The sequence below is a fragment of the Pongo abelii genome, chromosome 12 (genome assembly GCF_028885655.2).
Source record: "Pongo abelii isolate AG06213 chromosome 12, NHGRI_mPonAbe1-v2.0_pri, whole genome shotgun sequence".
Lineage (NCBI taxonomy): Eukaryota > Metazoa > Chordata > Mammalia > Primates > Hominidae > Pongo > Pongo abelii.
In genome coordinates this window covers 102165224-102186618 of record NC_071997.2, presented here as the reverse complement: position 1 = coordinate 102186618, position 21395 = coordinate 102165224, and the positions used below count along the sequence as shown (strand labels likewise).

Below are 21395 nucleotides of genomic sequence, written 5' to 3'. Positions count from 1 at the left end.
GGAGTGAGAGGAATGCTTTTACATTGTTGGTGGGAATGTATATTAGTTCAACAATTGTGTAGCTGGGACTACAGGCGTCCGCTACCACGCCCGGCTAATTTTTTTGTATTTTTAGTAGAGACGGGGTTTCACCATGTTAGCCAGGATGGTCTCGATCTCCTGACCTCATGATCCACCCACCTCAGCCTCCCAAAGTGCTGGGATTACAGGCGTGAGCCACCACGCCTGGCCAAGGAAATATCCTTATAGATGTCTTCTTGTGTACCTGTGTAAGAATTCCTTTGGGATATACAGTCATGCAACACATAATGACGTTCTAGTTAGTGGCAAACCACATTATGATGGCAGTCTCATAAGATCATAATGGAGCTAGAAAATTCCTATCACCTAGTGACATCATCACAAACCTGGTTGTGCAAACCACTATGCTGCCAGTTGTGTAAAACAGTAGCACATAAAATTATATACTGTAAGTAATGACAATAAATGACTATGTTACTGATTTACATAGTTACTGTACTATACTTTTTATTGTTATTTGAGTGTATTCCTTCTGCTTATAGTAAAAGCAGTGAAACAGCCTCAGGCAGGTCCTTCAGGAGGTATTCCAGAAGAAGGCATTGCTCTCATAGGACGTGACAGCTCCATGCTTGTTATTACCTCTGAAGACCTTGCAGTGGGACAAGATGTGGAGGTGAAGACAGTGATATTAATGATCCTGACCCTGTGTAGGCCTAGGCTTGTGTGTGTGTGTGTGTGTGTGTGTGTGTGTGTGTGTGTGTGTGTCTTAGTTTTTAACAAAATTTTTTTTAAAAAAGTTTTTATAATTAAAGGTTATGGAATCAGGATAGAAAGAAAATCTTTTTGTACAACTGTACAATAGGTTTGTGTTTTAAGCGAAGTGTTATAAAGAGTCAAGTTTTAAACATTTAGAAGTTTACTCACACCTGTAATCCCAGCACTTTGGGAGCCCGAGGTAGGTGGATCACCTGAGGTCGGGAGTTCAAGACTAGCCTGGCCAACAAGTTGAAACCTTGTCTCTACTAAAAATACAAAAATTAGCTGGGCGTGGTGGCAGGCGCCTGTATTCCCATCTCCTTGGGAGGCTGAGGCAGGAGAATAGCTTGAACCCGGGAGGCGGATGTTGCTTGCACTCCAGCTTGGGTGACAGAGTGAGACTCCATCTCAAAAAAAAAAAAAAAATTTAGAAGTTTAGAGTAAAAAAGTTACAGTAAGCTAAGGTTGACTTATTATTGATGAAAGTTTTTAAATAAATTTAGTGTAGCCTAAGTGTACAGTGTTTATAAAGTCTACAGTAGTGTACAGTGATGTCCTAGGCCTTCACATTCACTCACCCTCACTCACTGACTCACCCAGAGCAACTTCCAGTCCTGCAGACTCCATTCATGGTAAGTGCCCTTTAGAGGTATACTATTTTTTATCTTTTATACTGTATTTTTACCATACCTTTTTTATGTTTAGACACACAAATACTTAGCATTATGTTACAACTGCCAACAATATTCAGTACAGTAACATGCTGTACAGGTTTGTAGCCTAGGAGCAATAGGCCATACCATATAGCCTAGGTATGTCGTAGACTATATACTGTCTAGGTTTGTGTGAGTATGCTCTATGATGTTCCCATGACAAAAAAATTACCTAAAGACACATCTCTCAGAACATATCCCCATCAAGTGACACATAGTTGTATGTCCAAGAGTAGAACTGCTGAGTCATAGGGTTTGGTAACCTTAAGTTGACCAGCCCCAAATTATACTAGATAATAGATACTCCCCTCTAAACACCCACTGGCAATGCACAAGGGTGCCTGTTTCCTCTCATTCCTATGAACACTTGGTATTATCCAGCTTTCTACTCTTTGCCAGTCAAATAGGTATATTTTAATTTGGTTTTGTCTGATTACAAAGGATTTTCACATGCCTGACATTTTCTGGGTTTCCTTATCTATTCATTGCCTATTTATATCTTGTCTGTATTTCTATTGGGATTACTATAGTGACTTGTTAATTTGCACTAGTTCTTATGTTCTAGATATAATCCCTTGTTCAATTTTAGACATTGCAGGTATGATCTATTTTATTATGTATTCATTGAACAGAAATTCCTGGTGTAATCAAATTAAAAAGTTTTTGTCTTACGACCTATGCTCTTGAAGTCTGGTTTTTAAAAACCTTCCTTGTTACTTGGTCTCCATTTTCTTTTGTTAATTGTATAATTTTTTACATTTCAGCTTTGTCTATCTGGAGTCCTTTACATGTGTTGTTTGGTGTGAGGATCTGGTTTTATTTTTCTCCAACACTGTGTACTTAATCTGTTATTCTCCATTGATTTGTGATGTTACCTTTATCATATATTAAGTCCCCATATATTCGTGAGAATGGCTTTGAACTCTATTCTGATACTTGTTTTTCCACAACCACTTGATTCTTTTAGAATGTATTTTCCATAGTGAAGACCCAGTTTCTTCTAAATCTCAAGGAACTAGTTTATGCATGTGTTATACCAGGATAGCCTTTTTGTGTGCATAACTGTTTAGGCATTTCAGCCCACAGTGATCCTGTCCTCCTTTGAACTCATAGTGTTCATTCTCTACTACACTCACCTCACTTCTCTTAAAATTTTATATTAACTTGTATTCATTTCCTGTGTTATTACTTAACCTTTCACATGTTTATATCTTGTCCTTCAACTAGATTATAAACTTCTAAAAGGCAAGGATTGCTTCCATGTCTTTAAATCTCCCATGGTAGCTGTAGCTAGCACATGACTTAAAATCATTATCATAAGCATGATTTAGTGAACAATTACTAAACTCTTTATCGATACTTTTGATGTGATGCATGCATGTCTTAACATAATTTTAAGCACATAAGGGCAATGACCAATTTTTGAAGGATATAGGACAAATATGCAGTTTCTACATGTACATATTGAACATAGCCATACCCCCTGCATTTTTTTAATAACTAGACTTTGTCACATATTACTTCCTCTATTTCTTAAAAGGTTTTAGTTTACTAATTTTTTCTTTCCTTCTTTAGTAATTGCATTTTTTTTTTTTTTAGGTTTCCTTAATAAACCCTGTGAAAAGCAATGTGCTAAATAAATTATATGCAGGGCAAAGCCATACATTATAATTAGGATTTCATTATCATTTAATTAGGCATTCCATTATTGAATTGATGCCTCTGGCTTCTCATGGTCTCTGTCTAATCCTGAAACAAATTCTTTTTGTGGACAAATATTAGCCTATAATAATTAGAGTATTCATCTAAGCTAACGCTTTTCATTAAATCTCCTTCTGATTAAGATAGCTCCATAAGTACAGACTGATTTAATTTAATATGATTTATCCACTTGTGTATCAAGGTCTGCTGGAAATTGTTTTTAACACCAGAGGATTGTGAATATTAAGATCATCTTTATATTCACAGATCTCTCAGGTATTTAAGACCTTGTTGTATGAATAGTTATATAAGCCTAGGTCTGATGTCACTCTGCTAAATTCAGGAGTATCGCAAGTGCTGTAACAGGCTGTCATTAAAAGCAATACGGATTCTGTTTTATATTTTAATGTTGGAGATTAGAGTTAGTACATTCTTGTGTTACTTAGGTTTGGGAATCAATTTTCATTCCAACTGGTTGGTCCAACACATTTAATGTCTTTTCTGTTTTACCAGAAGTTCAGTGTTATTAAAAACAAGTAAATCATAGATATATATTCTGAATTAAGGGCCTCCACGGACATGAATATAACTTTTTAAAAAATTTCTTGGACTTAACTGTTATTATTTCCTCACTTGTTACCATCCTTGTGCTTTTCTTCAGTTTTTTTAATGCTGGCCATGTAATAGATACCAAATACTGAGTTTAATTTTTTTTTTTTTCACTTCTTCCTTGATCATCTTTCCCCCAATATTCCTCCCTTAATTTGTTAAATTCTGGCTTCACCACCTGCTCTTCTACTTTTAGCTTTTTTTTTTTTTTTTTTCCTATCAGTAGTCAACAGACTCATTAGCATTTTTCTTCTGACCTTTTTGTCCATTTTTTTTCTTTTTGGTCCTTTTATAGTCTTTCCTCCTTCGTTATATGTGCATGAGAAAGTTTGCATTGCTGTATGTGAACATGATAAAGCTACATGAATTAATTCTATGAAACCAAAGCATGTAATTCTAATTTGCTGCAACCAAAAATTCCTGAAAATAAACTATATAATTTGTCCTAATTATAATTTAGCTCCAGTTTTAAGAAATCCCAGAGAACAGAGAGTGTGTGTGTATACACTCACACTTTCAGTTGAGGGTGAAAGAGAGTGCCATGAAAGCAAAAGGAAAGGCATTCTAGCATGTGGAACTTTCTGAGGTCCCATTTCCAGCCATATCCTCTTTATTTTCAGGTTTCTGAGAGTTGTTAACTGTTCTTTCTCTCTCCCCCTGACTCTGCTCTGCCCCATGTGTGCTGTTCTCAGAAGACAGTGGTGTGTATGGTAGGACCCTGAGTCAGTAGGGTGAAGACTTAACAGAGAGAAGGTACCTTGGAGTCAGGACTGGAAGCTGAGGGATAACAGGCGAAGTCAGGCTGAGATTCTTAACTGGTCTGGGCTCTGGGCATAGCAGCAAAGAAGAGCTTACTTCATCTGGGTCAGCTGAGGGAAGTGATTCATGAACCGCTCAGCAGACCACTTGAACTAATAGGAGGATGGCGCAGAAGTCAAGTGAAGTACTGTGGTCATTTGCAGAAGAGTTTCTCCTGGGAGGAGGTCAGAGTAGAAATGGGAGGATCATGCCCATAAGGCAGCAATTACTGTTTTCAGAGCCGTGTCTGCACTGATGGAAATGCCAGCTCTGTGAAATTTGTTTCAAGCTGGTGGGACTCCCGTGTGTCCTATGGATAGAAAGAAAAAAAATAGCACAGTAGAAAATGAAGCTTTCTTTTCTGTGAGAAAAAGACTTTCTGTGAGGAGGTTGGTGGTTCTATTTAAAGACATAGTCTTGAGAGTTGATTAGGAAACAAATACTTCTACAGTAATACCTCAATTAATGAAGAGGCTATATTTGGGAATGTTTAATGAAGTTTCTGTTGTTATCATAGAGAAAATGAAGCAAGCACAGGGGATTGCATTCCAGAATGTCAGGAAAGAATTTCAGTTTAAAAACAACACTATGTTTAACATCGTCAAATATGCCATAAACTAAAGAGTATTTATATCGGGGTTTGAAGGGAGAGGGAGAGAGGAGCATATCAAACTAACATAAGCTCTTTAAACCTATAAAAGGCACCTATCATCACTGAAGAGGTCTCTAGCTTCCTATCCTTGTGGCGCCCTGTGTCTATTCAGATGTTGGTCAGTTAGTGCCCTTGACCTACTGTTAACACCACACACGTGACCTTGACTTCCCAGTATATCCTCTGAAACATTATTATCTCAGCTTGCCTGACAACTCATGAAGAACCCCAGTGCTTTAACAATAATATAGTGATTGCACAGATAGCGAGTAGCAGAACTACAGAGTATCTAAGGCTTGGCAAAGAATGTCTCATGTCCAGAACAGAAGCACAAATTCCTGTCTGCCTTCTCTGCTTATGGTCTGAGGGATCATTAATCACAATTACCTTCCAGCGACAGTCTCTCGTAATGCACCTTTCTACTGCAGGCTGTTAGGGAAGGCTCTATTCTTAGGCTCTCTGCCAAGAAGTACCCCAGAGACAGAAGCTCAGCTCAGTTTCCCCTTTTTCTGCTTATTCAATTTATATATTTCCTGAGCTCACTGAAGCAGCACAGGAATACACCAATGAATAAAATAAACAAAAATTCAGACAATAAGTAAGTAAAATTTATAGTATGTCAGATGATGGGGCTTACAGAGAAAATAAATCAAGGAAGAGGGAAGACTGAAGTAGGGTAGTCAGGGCTCCCCTGAAAAGAGGAATTTGGGGAAAGAGGATCCATAGTAGAAGGAACAATAATGTGCCTGAGATGAGAATGTGCCTAGTGTGTTCAAAGAAGAACAAGAGATGCAGTGTGGCTAGACCAGATCAAGTCACTTGAGCAGTAGCAGAGAATGAGGGCAGAAAGGTAAATGTTTGTCAGATAGGCCACCATGGGAGTTTGGTGTTCTCTCTGAGATGGGCAGCCACTGGGGAGAAGGGGTGAAGGGGGAGGGGTTATAAGATTGTGACTAACATTATTAAAGGATTACTCTGGCTATAATATTAAGAAAAATCTGTAGGTCGGGCAGGTGGGCAAACAGAGAAACCAATTAGAAAGGTATTTGTAATAATCCAGGAAAGAGAAGTGAAGAGTGAGGTAAAATTAGTGAGGTTGCAAAAAATGGCTGGATTCTAGATATATTTTAAGGTGGAAGCAATAGGATTTTTTTATGGGTTGGGTGTGGAGTATAAGAAAATGAGAGGGAGCTAGTGTGACTGCAAGGTTCTTGACCTGAATTGAAGGAAAGGCAGTTTTGCCTTTTAACTGCAACAAAGACTGTGGTAAGTACAGGTTTTGGGGGAAAGGCCAAAAAGCAGTTCCATTCAAGCCATGTTAAGTTTGAGCTACTTATTAGACATCCATAGGGAGTTATGAAATTAGTAAATATGTGAGTCTAGAAAGGAGAGAGGCAGGAGATACACATTTGGTAGGCATGACCACATATGATATTTAAAGCTGCAAGACTGAAAGAGATCACCTAGGTAATGAGTGTGGATGGAGAAAGTAAGATCCCAGCCTAGTTAATAGTAGGCAGTACAATATTAGGGATCGGAGAACCAGGCCATCCACAAAGAAGACTTCAGAGTGGCCTGTGAAGTTGGGGAAAAGCCAAGAGAGTAAGGTGACCAGGAAGCCAAGAGGGAGGGAGACATTGGATTTGGTACATAAAGCTCACCGAGGACAGTTCTGGTGGAGTGATGAGGGCAGAAGCTTAATTGGCATGGGTTCAAGAGAGAAATGAAAGAGGATTGAAGACAGTGAGTATAGACAGCTCAGGAAGTTTGGCTGTGTAAGTGAGCACAGAGATGAGTGGTCACTAGAAAGAGGTGAGCCAAGAGGGAATGATGGGAGAAGTTATAATATGTTGACGGTCAAGATAGAATGACTGATTAAAGGGGAATTGCTGGGGCTCTGTTCCTGAGTAGGCAAGAGCAAGTGAGATAGAGGACATAGGTGGAGGGATTGGCCCTAAATACGTGCGTGGACAGATCCTCCTTATAAAAAAAAGAAGGCGAAGTGTATGAACTCACACAGTAGTAGGAGAGTATATAGGGTGGTACGAGTTGTGCACATTTCTTTTGATTGATTTTCTCAGTGAAATAGGATGAGAATGAAGGATAGTGAAGTTATTGGAAGTTTTTGAGAAAAGCAAAGTCACGAAGTCCTCAAATCCAAGCAATTGGGACACAGAATGGACTAAGGAAATATGTATGTTGAGCAGTACTAAGGAGCTGCTTTTGGCCAGTGATCAGGAATTTACCAAGGACTCCCACTAGCCTTCATTCCCTGCCGAAAAACTTAAATACTTCCACCAAAACCTGTGCCTAATAGGCTCAAATAAGTTTCTGGGAGAAAAGAGACACCACATATCAAAAAGTCTTTTGCCATAAGACTTATGTAAATGTGTAAAGTGAAAGGAAATAAAGCCTTAGGAACTGGGCATTCAAATCTAGTTTGGCTTATGCACTTTCTGAGTCTGTGGTAAGGAATTTATCTGGGAAAGGTACATTATATACTGCAAAAAATACATCAAGAGTACTAAATCAGATTACTTGCCGGTTATGTCTTAAGACTGATTGAATGATCAAGACTTACGACATCTATTCACATTGGAGTATAATCAGTGAATTGATCAGCTTGTTTAAGGGATTGAAATGAGACCCTTCCCTACCTTGGAAATGCGTAGAGGGCACTAGACAGAGGGAGAGTTGTGGTCTCCACTGAGTTAGTCTTCACAGTTTACCCAGGCCAGTTTCATCTGTAAGAACTGTGCATGAGTAATTAGAAGCTACTCAAAGGTGATTTTGACACAAGCTGTCACACCATGTGCACAGCTGATAGGGAATGTTGCTGTTGAATTGCAATGGTAAGTGAAGGGTTTTTTTGTTGTTGTATTTTGGTTGCTGGTGGAGGGAGTACTTAGCAGGAAAAAGTTGAAATGGATGTTTAAACCAGTTTCCAAATGTGTTGAGTTTCTGAATCATAGTATTGATTAAAAGCAAAAATACATCCTTCAAATCTGAATCAAACAGATTAGATGCCACACTGTCATTGTAATATTTACTCTGAGTTTTACAGGAGGAATTGAAGGGTGCAAGAGTGTGTGTGTGTGTGTTTGTTTTGTTTGATACACCTAAGCCCTGCTACTACTGTAGTAATCTAATAAATTAGAGCTATATGCTTCTAAAATATTGATTGCAAGACACATTGTCTCTCACTTTTCTTCTAATATTTTTATTCTTTTCTCTGTGAATTCTAACTGAACTATTTGTAACTGCTTCAGAAATATGTTGATGCAACCTTTTTCCTTTCTAGATAGTAGCAAGAAAACATGGTAGTTATTATTTGTGACCCTGAAGGAAATTAACGTCCTAGAAATTTTTAAATGTCAGCTTGCACTTAAAGTGATCCCTTAATTAGGGAATTATATCTTGCATTAACCAGGAAAGGAAAAAGGATGCAAAATAATAATGAAAAGCTTGTGGAATATGTTAATGCTTATTTGAATGAATAGGAAAACATCCTGTTTCAAACAAAATGCTAATACCAAAAAAAATTGAAATCATACATGTGAATAAATTTGTTTCAAACTCTAAATAATGTTTTCTAACATTTTGGTTTGACAAGAATCCACGCAGCCTTTTAGAAAGCTCTGTTTAGACTATAGCACATATTACAGATTTGTGATATCACTTAAATTTTTTTAGGGGAAATATTTGAGATGCCTTAAAAAAACAGCTTTTAGAGGTAGAATTTACTTGCTTTAAAATGTACTCATTTTAAGTGTACAGTTAGATGTGTTTTGTTAAATGCATAGAGCCACATATCTACCCACAGTCAAAATATGAAACATGTCCATCACCCCCAAAGGTTTTCTGTGTACCTCTGCAGTCAGGCCCCTTCCCTGAACGTTGGTCCTTGGAACCCACTGATGTGCTTTCTGTCACCGTAGTTTTGCCTTTTCTAGATTTTCATATAAATGGAATTATATAGTATGTGGTCATCTGTGTCTGGTTTAAGTTAGAATAATGCTGTTAAGTTTCATCCATATTGCTGCATGAATCTGTAGTTTATTCCTTTTTATTGCTGATTGGTATTGCATTGTGTGGAATATTCCACAATTTCTTTAGCCATTCATGGACTGATAGACACCTGGGTTATTTACAATTTTGGGATGTTATGTATAAAATTGCTACAAACATTTGTGTATTAATACAAGAATTTGTATGGGCATATATTTTCTTGGGCACATATCTATGATGTCATTCTCTGGTTTTCCAGAGTGTGTAGACTGTTTTACATTTCCATTAGTAGTATTTGAGGGTTCCAGTTGTTCACCATCCTGACCAAAACCTGATATTGTTAGCCTTTTTAACCTAGCCATTCTAGTAAATGTATATTAGAATCTTATTGTGGTTTTGGTTTATGTTTCCCTAATAGTAACTAAAGTGTTAATTTAAGCATCTTTTCCTGGGCTTATTTGTCTTTCATATACCTTCACTGGTGATATGTTAATTCCAATTTTTTATCCAATTTAAAACATTGGGTTGCTTTATTATGGACTTGTAAGAATGTTTTATATTATCTTAGATACAAGTTATTTATAATATATTTGGTTTGCAAACATTATCTTCCAATCTGTGGCTTGCATTTTTATTTCCTTAATACTGTCTTATGAAGAGTAGATGTGTTTAATTTTGACAAAGTACGATTTTTCAGTTTATGATTTGTGCTCTTCAGTGTCCTATGTAAGAAACTGTTGCCTAGTCCAGGTCACAAAGATTTTCTGTGTTCATCTGTTTCTAGACTCTGTTCTATTTCATTGATCTGTATGTCTAACTTTCCTCCAGTACAATATTGTCTTGATTACTGAACCTTTATAGTAAGTCCTGAAATGAGCAGCTAATGCCAAGCCTCCACCTTTTTCTTTTTCAAAATTGTTTTCTTATTCTAGTTCCTTTGCACATCTATATAAAACTTGGAATCAGTTTGTTAATTTATACACAGAAGCAGACTAGTTTTTATTAGGATTGCTTTGAATCTGCAGAGCATTTTAGAGAAATTTCATCTTAATAATATTGAATTTTCCAGTCTATGAACATAGTATATCTCCCATTTATATGGGTCTTTCTTTCAGTCATGTTTTATAGTTTGCATTCTTGCACATATTTTATAAAATTTACTACAAGTGTTTCATAAATTTGATATTGTAAATGGTGTTTTTAAAATTTCAGTGTTCCAAAGAAGGAAACAGCAGACACTGCGGTCTACTTGACAAGGGAGGGTGGGAGAAGAGAGAGGAGCAGAAGAGATAACTATTGGGTACTGGACTTAATACCTGGGTGATGAAATAATATGTACAGCAAACCCTCGTGACATGTGTTTACCTATGTAACCTTCACATGTATACCCAAACCTAAAAGTTAAAAAAATAAAGTTTCAGTGTTCAGTTATTCATTACTAGTATCCAGAAATAGATTTAATAATGAACTTGTATCCTGTAACCTTGCTAAATCTACTTACCAGTTCTAGTAGTTTTGTAGACCCCTAAGGATTCTCTACATCGTAGTTTGTGAATAAAGAGTTTTACTTTTCCTTTTTGATCTGTATGCCCTTTTTTGTTTTTGCCTTATTGCAGTGATTAGAATCTCTAGTGTCAGGTGTCTGGTAACAAGTGCTATCATGTAGATGGTAACAAGTCTGGTAACAAGTGCTATAGTAGAGCTATATGGCTTCTTAATGTTATTTTAGACATGAGGAATTTAGAAGACCAAGAATAGTCCACCTAATGACTTGGGTAATTTTTCAAACACATCTTCCTACGTAATCCCTGGTTGAGCATCTCTGCCCTAGTGAGCTGCTGGGAGTAGGAAAAAGGTTGACAACACTGGTTTTGATTATACATTAACCTTGTACCTTTATATACTACTTATAGACACTAGAACTAGATAGAAATTTCGCTAGTAATTAACAGCCCTAGCTGAGTGAATACTGGTGTTGAAAAGATGGTAATATGAAACTTACTTCCCCACATGGCTCCAACACCAAGACCATAGCATTCTCTTTTGGATTCAGGCTCCAGACCACCAGATCTGCTTTCCAGCTCACCCTGGCATTGGTCAGTAAACCTCTATAAGCTGTCTGCATTCCTTGCCACCTTCACTTTCCATCTTATCCCACCAATAAAGGTTTTTACAAATATGCAACTTTACAAGATATTCTAGTGCTATTAAAAAAGATACTTTACTCATGCACCTATTTTTAAAAGAATTTCTGGTTGTTTTCCTTGTGAATAAAGGATTGGGATTAACTGAAAAACTGGGCTGAATTAGAGGTCAGGAAGGCCACTATTCAACCCAGCCCAGGTAAATAACTTTGTCATTAATAAGCTGAGCATGCCAAATACAGCAAGAATTCATTTTGAGTTCTAAACTTAGAAGCCACCAGGATCTTCAGGCAAAATTACAGTATCGGCAGAGCTTATCTTTGCCTTCTTCCCTTTAAGCTTTTCCCCCCAATCCTTAGTCATTTCGTGACCCAGAGTTATCCAGAATCATATTTAGCAAGATTTATCTCCCAGGTTCCAAAGTGGTAATAAACTATTTTCAATGCCCTAAACAAATCTCCTGCTATATGAGCACAAGTTATGGTAGTTAACTGTTATTACTGAGTAATTCACTCTGTCATGTAAGTTAAAATTGTTGTTGCCTTAAATAAATTTTAAAATAATTTTAATAGGCAACATTCATTGATCACTTACTAAGGATAATCTCAATTAATCCTCCCCAAGGTTATGTATGTTTCTCAGGGCCATACATCAGCAAGGAGTGGAATTAAGCAAAAAAAACCTAGGGTTTTATCTGATTCCAGAACCCAACTCTTGAATACAACTTCTCATGGTCCTCTCTGCTTAAAACTATCCCCATAACCCAGTATTTATTTCCCCAGTGTGGCCTTTCCAGCCCCTGTATGTGATCATAATCTCTTGGAGTGCTTGCTAAAATACAGATTGCCTCATCCCAGCCGTACAAACTAAGGGAGAGTCTTTGGGAATGAAGCCCAGAACTCTTCATTTTCAATTCCCCAAGTATTCTTAGGCCACTAGAGTTTGAGAACTACTGTCATATAGCCTCTCTTCCTCAACTAAGGAACAGATCTCTGTAGTTTGTAGTAACTGCTGTAAAATGGCAGCTCCATAGGAACCTATTTTCCATAGGAACCTGCAGTTCACCTGTTCAGACAGATTTAGAAAACTAAAAGTCTCCATTTTGCATATAGCTATTTCTAATAGTTGGGTGATCATGCTTCCTTCTTTTCAAAATATGCCACTTTATAATTCAAAACTACAATAAAACTTTAGAAGAAATTTCCTTCCCCAAAAATCAAGACTACAAAAAAAGCAATCCTTGTCATTAGATATTTCTTAATGAATATTGTATTAGTTTTCTAGACTGCCATAAAATATTACCACAAACTTCGTGGCTTAAAACAATAAAAAATTCATTTTCTTATAGTTCTGGAGACTAGAAATTCAAAATTAAGATGCTGACAGGTCCACGAACCCCTCCCATGGCTCTAGGGGAGAATCCTTCCTTGCCTTTTCCAGCTTCTAGCAACTCCTAGGATACTTTAGCTTGTCACTGCATAACTCCAACCTTTGCCTCTGTCTTCACTATATTTCTATATGTAAAGACTTTTTTTGGATTTAGAGGACACCTGAATCCACGATGATCTCATCTCAATCCTTATCTTAAATCTGCTATGATCCTATTTCCAAGTAAGGTTACATTCCGAAGTTCTGGTGGCCAGGTATCTTGATAGGACACTATTCAACCCACTAAAAGTCCTTATTTACCCCTTATGTATTGTTATTCTCCCTGCTTAAATTTTAGAATCAGTAACTACTCATCCAGATGTTGACTCTCATGTTCTAATTGAATTTAAACAAAAAGTAACTACTACAATGAATGTTTTGATGTTGCTGTGGAGTGAATGTTTGTGTTCCCCCAAAATTCATATATTGAGGCCTCAATCTCCCATGTGACATATTTATTAGAAGGTGGGGCCTTTGGAGGAAATTAGCTTATAAGAATGGAGCGCCTCATGAAAGAGATTAGTGCCCTTATAAGAAGGGATGGGGAAAAAATGGTGGGTAGGAGGCAGAACTAACTCGCAGCTCCGACTTGGATGGACAGAGCAGCCTGTAGAGACTCACATCATGGGCTTTTGATCCAAGAAATACTGCAGAAACATAAAAGCTGAGAGAATCCACAGACCTTTTGATGGTAGCAGCTTGCTACTGCAGGCTCCATGAGACAGCCAAAAAACTGTGAGCGACCAAAGTGTGAGAAGGGGAACCTGAAGGTCCAGATCTTGTGAGACGGATTTGACCTTACCTGGAGCTGAGATGAATTTAAGAGAGCCCAGCAAAATACAGGGGTAGAGGAAGCAGTAGGGAGAGCCCTGTGGGTACTCTCGTTCCCAGGGAAGCCATTTCTGACTTTGTCTTACAGGGGTCCTTGGGGAGGACTGCCAGTGGAACTGGGGAAAGACCACAGGGAGAAGGAATCTTCCAGCTGAACTTTGTAACGACTTTGATGCAATGTGAAGTTTCCTGGACAGAATCTGGTGAAGGTGGTGAACAGGGAGTGCAGATATGATCACAGAAGATACGGCAGGCTGGGAGGTACAAAACCTGAAAGCCCTGCTTGCTTTCTTAGTGAGGGGGGTTGTAGCCTGGGGCAGGTTCTCAGCCCTGCTCACCGGCTGCCTGGAAATAAACCTGGAGCTATTGAGGGGACACGGCAAGAGTGAGACCAGCCTTTCAGGCTGCATGGGAACCGGGTGAGGCCTGTCACTGTTCCCTGGCGACCTGTGTGACACAGCAGAGGCAGCCATAATCCACCTGAGAACATAAGTGCATTGGCCTGAGAACCACACCCCCATCCCCCACAGCAGCCACAGCAAGCCCTGCCCAAGTAGAGCCTGAGCTCAGACCAGCCTAACCCTGACTTCACTTGATGGTCTTTCTCTGAGACCTGCCCTGATAGCTGAAGACAAAGGACATAAATTTCTTAAGAGCTCTATTGTCCCTCCTACCACCTGAGAAACCCAAATACTTATCCAGACAGCCCTAAGGCAAACTTGTATCCTCCTTATGCTACCACAGCTGATGCTTTCTGGAAAGCGCCACCTCCTGGCTGGAGGTCAACCAACACAAAAAACAGCACACTAAACAAAACTACAACCAAGGACCCTCACAGAGTCCACTTCACTCCCCCAGTACCTCCACCAGAGCAGGTGCTGGTATCCACGACTGAGACACCTGAAAATGGATTACATCACACAACTCTCTGCAAACACTCCCCAGTAACCAGCCGGAAGCCTGGTAGCTCCGCTGGGTGGCTAGACCCAGAAAAGAAATAACAGTCACTGCAATTCAGCTCTCAGGAAGCCTCATCTCTAGGGGAAGGGGGAGAGCACCACATCAAGGGAGCACCCCATGGGACAAAATAATCTGAACAGCAGCTCTTGAGCCCCCAGTGTTTCCTCTGGCATAGTCTATCCAAATGAGAAGGAGCCAGAAAAACTATTCTGGTAATATGACAAACGAAGGTTCTTTATGAGCCCCAAAAGATCACTTTAGCTCACCAGTAATGGATCAAAACCAAGGCAAAATCTCTGAATTGCCAGTAAAAGAATTCAGAAGGTCAACTATTAAGCTATTCAAGGAGGCACCAGAGAAAGGTGAATACCAATTCAAAGAATTTTTTTTTTTTTTTTTTTTTGAGATGGAGTCTCACTCTGTCGCCCAGGCTAGAGTGCAGTGGCACGCTCTCTGCTCACTGCAAGCTCCACTTCCCGGGTTCACGCCATTCTCCTGCCTCAGCCTCCCGAGTAGCTGGGACTACAGGCACCCGCCACCACGCCTGGCTAATTTTTTGTATTTTTAGTAGAGACAGGGTTTCACCTTATTAACCAGGATGGTCTCGATCTCCTGACCTTGTGATCCACCCGCCTTGGCCTCCCAAAGTGCTGGGATTACAGGTGTGAGCCACCACACCTGGCCCTAAGAAATTTTTTAAATGTTACAGGATATGGACAGAAAACCATCCACAGAAATAGATAGCATAGATAAAAAACAATCAACTTCTGGAAATGGACACACTTAGAGAAATGCATAGTACACTGGAAAGTCTCAGCAATAGAATCAAACAGGTAGAAGAAAGAACTTCAGAGCTCAGACAAGGCTTTCGAAATAACCCAGTCCAACAAAGACAAAGGAAAAAGAATGGGGAAAAAAAAAGAAAAAGCATCCCAGAAGTTTGGGATTATGTTAAACAACAAAACCTAAGAAAAATTCGTGTTCCCAAGGAAGGGAAATCTAAAAGTTTGGAAAACATATCTGAGGGAATAATCAAGGAAAACTTCCCTGGCCTTGCTAGAGATCCAGACATCCAAATACAAAAAGCTCAAAGAACACTCGGGAAATTCATTGCAAAAAGATCATCGCCTAGGCACATAGTCATCAGGTTATCTAAAGTCAAGATGAAGGAAAGAATCTTGAGACCTGTAAGGCAAACGCATCAGGAAACCAACCTGTAAAAGAAAACCTATCAGATTAACAGCAGATTTCTCACCAGAAACCCAGCAAGCTAAAAGGGATTAGGGTCCCATCTTTAGCCTTCTTAAAACAATTATCAGCCAAGAATTTTGTATCCAGCAAAACTAAGAAGCTTCATAACTGAAAGAAAAAAACAGTCTTTTTCAGACAAACAAATGCTGAGAGAATTTGCCATTACCAAGCCAGCACTACAAGAACTGCTAAAAGGAGCTCTAAATCTTGAAAAAATCATCAAAATACACCAAAATAGAACCTCCTTAAAGCATAATCTCACAGGACCTATAAAACAATAACACAATGAAGAAAACAAAAAAGGTATTCAGGCAACAACTAGCACAATGAATAGAATAGTACTTCACATCTCAGTACTAACATTGAATGTAAATGGCCTAAATGCTCCACTTAAAAAATACAGAATGGCAGAATGGATAACAATTCACCAACCAAGTATCCGCTGTCTTCAAGAGACTCACCTAACAAATAAGGACTCACGTAAACTTAAGGTAAAGGGGTGGGAAAGATACTCCATGCAAATGGACACCAAAAGTGAGCAGGAGTAGCTATTCCTATATCAGACAAAACAAACTTTAAAGCAACAGCAGTTAAAAAAGACAGTGAGGGACATTATATGATGACAAAAGGACTGGTCCAACATTAAACTATCACAATCCTAAATATATATGCATCTAACACTGGAGCTCCCAAATTTGTAGAACAATTACTACTAGACCTAAGAATGAGATAGATAGCAACACAATAATAGTGGGGGACTTCTGTACTCCACTGACCGCACTAGACAGGTCATCAAGACAGAAAGTCAACAAAGAAACAGTGGACTTAAATTATACCCTAGAACAAATGGACTTAACAGATATTTACAGAACATTCTACCCAACAACTGCAGAATACACATTCTATTCATCAGTACCTGGAACATTCTCCGAGATAGACCATATGATAGGCCACAAAACAAGTCCCAATACATTTGAGAAAATTGAAATTATATCAAGTACTCTTTCAGACCACAACAGAATAAAACTGGAAATCAACTCCAAAAGGAACCCTTAAAACCATGCAAATACATGGACATTAAATAACCTGCTCCGGAATGATTGTTAGGTCAACAATGAAATGAAGATGGAAATTAGAAAATTATTCGAACTGAATGATAATAGTGATACAACCTATCAAAACCTCTGGGATACAATAAAAGCAGTGCTAAGAGGAAAGTTCATAACATTAAATGCCTATATCAAAAAGTCTGAAAGAGCACAGACAATCTAAGGTCACACCTCAAAGAACTAGAGAAACAAGAACCAAACCCAAACCCAGCAGAAGAAAAGAACCGAGATCAGAGCAGAACTAAATGAAATTGAAACAACACAAAATACAAAAGATAAATGAAACAAAAAGCTGGCTATTTGCAAAGTTAAATAAAATCGATAGACCATTAGTGAGATTAACCAAAAAATGAAGAGAGAAGATCCAAATAAGCTCAGTTAGAAACGAAATGAGAGCTATTACAACCAGGGCCATGGAAAAGACAAAACTGCTGTCTGTAACTTACCAGAGACATTCACCTTCTACTCTCTAGTTGTCTTACTCCTGAAGACAGCAGCTTGCCCCCTACCTTACTGGTAATATCCCATCTTCAGCCAAATTAACTTTTCCTCTCAATGGAGAAAAGAAAGAAATTGTAGTAAACTCTGTTATATGCAAAATCACACAGAAAGATGGTAGGGAGATTTATAACATTAGACTTTATATTGGGGCATATTTTTACAGGGTTAATCTGTATTGTTATATATTTTGTAGATTTACAAGAATGTAATTTAAACAGTCTGCTATAGTTTTGATGGGTACAAAACCAGGTCAGTCTGATTCTGTAGCTCCTGTCCTTAATATGCCATTTTTAGAAAGTAAAGTAGCATAGTGGAAAGGCTTTAGAGTCATACATAACTTACCACTAACTGATCTTCAACAAATGACTTCTCTGTGGCTCAGTTTCTACAAGTATAAAAGAAAGATAATCTCTCAAGGGCTCTTACAATACTTAAAAGTGACTGTGTGCACTGATAAACTGTAAGGGCAAGCAATTTTTTTTCTGTTCACCCATGTACCCCAGATGACTACAGCTGTGACTGGCACCGTGAGTGCTCTGTAGATAATTTGTGGCATGAATAATGCCTGGCACATCAGAGGCACTCAATAAATAGTAATAGCCACGTGCATCATTAATCATCTTCAATCCTAACATCAGAGCATAGAAACTATAATAATATGCTGTCTCTGATCTCATTTATTTCAAAGACCAGCAAATTAGTAGATTATGCACATGCTCATGCTTCTTTTAGGCTTTTGTTGTTTCATTTGCAGGGGTTTTGGCAACTTGTAAACAAATTTGTTGGGCCCAACAGTAAGATAAAATATACTTTGTTACTGCTCTTGTTTTCACATTGAATTTTGAATGCCCTGTCTCAAAAATGATAATGAAAACAAAGAAGGTATATGAATGTAAAGGATTATGAGTACATGAATTTACACATGTATATATGTTGTATACAAGTCTTTGTGATTTTATCATGTGTGTAGATTCATGTTTTCATAATCCTTTAAGCTCTTCTGTATTTATGATTTTAGTTTACTATATGTAATCTTAAATATTTATGCTTTTTCCCCTCAGTCAGATCCATAGGGTTTAAGTATCTTATTCATCTTATCAAATAACTAACTTCTGCATTTATTTTTTAGTTTTATTATATTAAGTACTGCTTTTTATCTTTAGTAATTTTCTCTTTCTCTTTCCATTTGTATTCTTTTTTTCTCCCTCTAATTTTCAATATGAGTAGTTTCTCTTTTTCAGTTTTCCTCTTTAGTGATGAAGCATGTGAGGTCATAAATTTTTCTTTTTATTGCAGTCTTCATTGTATCCTATAGATTCTCTTTTTCATTCGTTTTTAGATAATTCATAATTTTCCTTTTGATTTTATCTTTTATCCATGGGTTATCTAAACTTTTTTTTTAAAAAGAGGAATATTTTATTATTTGTTTTTATGGAATCTTGATGTGAGAATGTGCATCATAAAGTCTCAGTTTTTACAAAATGTGTTTAAATTGTCTTGCCACTAGGTAAGTAATCAGATTTTTATAAATGCTCATGGTTACTAATACCTTTAAAATATTTTTGAGTATCAAATGGGTCTGTGAGAAACACACTCACCCATCCAAACCCAAAGAATGAACTTAGAGGCACAAAGAACACCAAAAGTGAGACTTTTTCATAGTGATCTTGCAAGATCGGGTGTCTGGTGGGCAGGCACACCCAGGCCAGCTACAACAGATAATTTATCTCCTAGCACACAAGTCCCTCCCCCAGTTCCCCATTGGTTGAGTACTCTGGGGTTACAGTCTTCTCTGATGTCACCTAAGTCTCATTATCCGCCTTATAAGGTTATACCCTGGTCCCCTTCCCCACTTAAATTTCGATTTCCCAATAACGAAACTTTCTTCCCTTTTATAGGCTGACCCCTCCTCTACATTCTGTTTGCTTATTTTGTGACCTTCTAGGTGCATGAGCCATGCAGTTTGTTATGTTCGCAGGCTGGCTGCCAGTACTTAGACTTACTATGCCTTAAAAATGGACCATTTAAAATGTTTTCTCACAGGTCTGTATAAATCTATTAAGTCACATTTATCAATAGCTATTCAGTTCCTTTATTTAACTAGTTTTTATCTACTGGAGTTGTGCAGTTATGGTAGAAGTAGTGAAGCCTACACTATAATTTTATTATTTTTCCATTTCTCTTTGGATTTCTTTCTTTTTTCCTTTTAACTACAAAGACTGGTTCATACAAGTCTTTGACTAATATTTTCTTTAAAAAAAAAAACATTCTACTCTTAGATGCTGAAAAGATATTTGATAAAGTCAAGCCATTCCTAATAAACACTAGGAAAATAAAATAGAAGTTAACTACTTTAATATGATTTTTACCAAAACTCAGCAGTCAGCATCTTATATGCTAAAGATCTCATTTTAAAACTCACATTTTAAATTCAAAACTTTAAGTAAATGTTAATGAAAGCAATAAAACTACCAAAAAACTGGAAAATTGACCATAAAACTGTTTTTGCTGCAATCTATAAGGTCAAAAAGTCTAGTAAAAGTTCAATTACAATAAAAAAAATTTGTAAGTTGGCTATATATATATACAACAATAGAGTTGTCCCTATTCTAGCAGTGATTACCTAAAAACATAAATAGAAACACATGTTGTATTCACAATTATGTTCTATTCACAATTATGTGATAAAAATTATGAAATTGTTTAGGAATAATTTTTTTAAAAAACATTACAGAAGCTATGTGAAGAAAACTGAAATTTATTAGAAGACATAAAATAAGATTTGAGCAAAAGGAAAGAAAAAGCATACCATTTTCTTGGATGAGAAGAGGATATAAAATTGCCAATTCTTCCAAAACTGTTATGTAAATATAATGCAAATGCAAATGCAATTGCAGGACAGGTTTTTTGGGAGGGATATAAGGTATTTGTTTTGGAATTGAATTAAATGCTCTTCAAGTTTGTATTGCAAAACAGTTGTTCCAGGAGAAGCCAAGTATAGTTTGAAAAAGAATACAGAGGCACACTTGCTTTACCAGATACTGAGTCACTAAGGAAAACAGTGTGGTCTTGAAGCAAGAATACTCACAGATCAGTGGAGTAGAAGAGAGAAGGGAAACTAGATATCTATATATGTGAGAATTTAATAAATGACCAAGTTGGTATTTTAATACAAGAGGAAAGGAGATCGGTGCCATAATTGAAATACCAAGTTGGTATTTCAGTACAAGGAGAAACGAGGAGTTGTTTTGCTTGAAAAACTGATATCTATTTGAAAGAAAGTAAAGCTGGATTATAAAGCTAAAAGAAAAAAACGTATTTCATCTTTCAGAGAAATATAGGATACATGTATATTAAGGACTGACAGACAAAACTAGGAATCCAGAAGCTATAACAGAAATTTTCTTGACTAGACACACACATGAGTTGGAAAAGATGCCATGAAATCAACAGATGGATAATGGATTTATAAAAATACTTGCAACACGGTATACAGAGGACTAATAATCTGTGATAAAGAAGGGACTTTGCAAATTGACTAGACAGAGACAACTTATAGAAAATGGATAAAGAAAATGAAGCTGCATTTACAGAGGAGCAAATCCAACAAAGTAAACTCAAGAGTGGCTATATGGCAAAATTAGTATGTAGAAAACATTTACTATATATATGGTAGAGGGTAAAGAACTCTTGCAAAGTCATAAGAAGATGACAAATAAATTATATTACCACTGTGTTTTTCCAATAAACTTATTTTTTCTCATCAAAGACATAAAAATACAAAATGAGGCTGAGCATGGGGGCTCACCCCTGTAATCTCAGCACTTTGGGAGGCTGAGGCAGGTGGATCACCTCAGGCAGGTCCGGAGTTCGAGACCAGCCTGGCCAACGTGGTGAAACCCTGTCTCTACTA

General features: G+C 37.5%; 1 protein-coding gene and 1 long non-coding RNA gene across 10 annotated transcripts in view; one reads left to right on the top strand and one right to left on the bottom strand.

Annotated features, from left to right (window-relative positions):
- The window catches only part of LOC129057730 (uncharacterized), a 30338-nt gene extending 16228 nt beyond the window's left edge, over positions 1 to 14110 (bottom strand). The window contains exons 1-3 of the long non-coding RNA XR_008522469.2: positions 13633 to 14110; positions 4558 to 4908; positions 948 to 1184 (exon numbers count right to left, since the gene is read on the bottom strand). This is a non-coding gene — a long non-coding RNA (uncharacterized LOC129057730). The remainder of the gene's footprint in view (positions 1 to 947; positions 1185 to 4557; positions 4909 to 13632) is intronic.
- Positions 1 to 21395, top strand: part of LCLAT1 (lysocardiolipin acyltransferase 1) — a 196509-nt gene that overhangs the window by 160015 nt on the left and 15099 nt on the right. The gene's annotated exons all lie outside the window — the stretch shown is intronic.